At 36.4% G+C, this 2,265-nt stretch overlaps 1 long non-coding RNA gene across 1 annotated transcript; it reads left to right on the top strand.

The window, feature by feature from the left end:
- The first annotated feature begins 301 nt into the window (after window positions 1–301).
- LOC127081464 (uncharacterized) lies at window positions 302–1,962 on the top strand. Its single transcript, XR_007788101.1, has 2 exons — window positions 302–694; window positions 1,562–1,962. It is a non-coding gene; the product is annotated as an uncharacterized LOC127081464 (long non-coding RNA).
- Window positions 1,963–2,265: the final 303 nt, after the last annotated feature.

Genomic DNA, 2,265 nt, shown 5'->3' with positions numbered 1-2,265 from the left:
AATTAAAAATCTAATAAACCTAGTTAAATTTTAACAATATTAATTGAACTCTAATTTCTAACTAAAAATAATAATTGGCAAAAACAACAAAACTGAAAATGGGCCTTTGATCACTGGGGGGCGTAGGCCCGGTCAATGAGGGTGCAGGGAGAAATCCACTTGGGCCTTAGCAAAGGCCTAACACTAATCTAAGCCAAGGAGTCATGGGTGTAGGAAGTAAGAAGTTTAGGCCAAAGGCCCAAAGCTCAACAAGCTGAAAATGAGAGTGTGAGTCACCTAAGGCCATGTGCGCAAAAACGGCGAACACGCTAATCACGTTAGCAAAAACGTCTCAAATAAATTCAAATCTCCCTCCCCTAAATTCAAGCCTCTACCGTCGTGCCGGAATCCGTTGTCAGCGACGGCGGAGCCTAAACTACTAAATCCAGATACTAAACTTCTCATCTACATGCCCTGAATTTGAAACCTTACTCAGATTCTCCAGAGTCATCATCAATTAATCAAATCGAAGTGACTTATTCGTGAACCCTAGATAGTAGGACTTAAATTAAACTCTCCCTACCTGGAATTGAAGCCCTAGGGTTAGGACTTTGATTCCAATCACCTCCAGCTATATTCGGTAACCAGTTCAATGTGAAACAATGAAGAAATTAACCTACCTGTCGGAGACGACGAAGAGAGAGAGACGATCCCAGTGAGTTCTTACTACGACTCTTTTCTTCCTTATGAATGCAAAAACTTCTTCTTCTTCTTCTTCTTCTGTAGTTAGTAGGTCGTGATGATGTAGTTTATGTGAGAAAAGAGTGAGCAGATTGAGGTTAAAGCTCAACTGATTAGAGCTTATGATGTCGAAGCTCTAACAATTACGATGGTTCAGAGTATGTGGTGAGGGATTGAGAGATTATGTAGAGAAATTTTAGGTGAATTTATAGATCAATGAATGAATCCTGTGAATGAGGGTGAGGGATGAATTATATAGAGACGAGGTTTGGAACAGAGGGAACTTAGAGATTAGCTTCGGAGTTAGTTATTCTGGTCAGGAATTAGGCTAGGGTGGGATGACTAGGATCAGAGTTAGTTAGTGATAACTCACTGAGTTGAATCTCTAACTCAGTTAGTTGGTCAAAAAATTTCTATCATTGGAAACAAATTCCTGTTAGTTTTTAAGTTGTTGTCATTCTTATTTCTTTAGTAAAAGTGTTAAATAGGCGTTCGCTCTATGTTTGTTTGGACTTGTGTGATAATGCATTGTTTGTTGTCTTGAATTGAGAGCATGGAGCTATGTTAATTGAATTGTTAATATGATCCAAATTAACTGAGCTAGTCACTGAAGTTAGTTAACTGTTTCAGTTTTGTTAGTCAATCTGTTGTTAATTGAGCTGGATTATATTAGTGAAATGATGATTGCTGAACTTGGATGCTTGGTTAATTTTGTAAGGGAATACGAGTGAACTGTTTTGCTGCCATGGATTTCTGTTTGATGTTTAAATTCCATCAATATGCTCTGAGCTAAGGAGTACATGTGAAATATTTGGCTTGATTTTGTGTTTCACCTATGTAGGTTAATGGTTCGTGGTATGGAATTCATGGAAATCCTTTGAAAGTGGTTTTGGATTGGCTGCTATGAGTTTGTGTGGTATGCTTGGTGTAGCGGTAAATTCATGACCATCAAGCTATGGATAAGCTTAATGTCAATAAAATCAGAGTCGCCACTCGCTTTTATTGTTTCCAAAGAAAAAGGGAAAAGTATGAACAAAACCCAAACATAAGAAGTTTTTAAATCAAAACTAATAAAATGCTAGAGATTACATGTAAGGGGGTTGGTTACACAGAGGGAAGGTGTTAGCACCCAAAGTGTCATAGGTACTCCTAGGGAGCCCTTTTTTATGTGTGTATGTGTTTTTGGTATAAAAGATGTTTGATAAAAATAAAGTGTGGGGATAAGAAAAGAATTCTTGATTATATTTATGTGTTTGATAAGACCTTCGGACTTGTGCCTACGTACCAACATAAAAATGAGGGATCAAAACCACATAGTTCGTGGTAAAATTTTTAAAGAAGTTGGTGAATTGCTTTTAACAAAAGTTTAATAAGAAAACGGCACAAAGGGCCCAAAAGTTTTAATGAAGTTGTTAGTTCTTTTTTTCTTTTGAAATTTTAGTCAATATGATTAAGTTTATTTATTAATTTTGATTTAAGAAAGAGTTTGAAAATTCAATGGCATAAGTCCAAAGTTTCTAAGTATTAAAACAAAGTCTAAGTTTG

Source organism: Lathyrus oleraceus, chromosome 5 (genome assembly GCF_024323335.1).
Source record: "Lathyrus oleraceus cultivar Zhongwan6 chromosome 5, CAAS_Psat_ZW6_1.0, whole genome shotgun sequence".
In the NCBI taxonomy this organism is placed as follows: Eukaryota; Viridiplantae; Streptophyta; class Magnoliopsida; order Fabales; family Fabaceae; genus Lathyrus; species Lathyrus oleraceus.
Note: the sequence above shows the minus strand (reverse complement) of the source record. Positions and strands in the feature narration are given on the sequence as shown.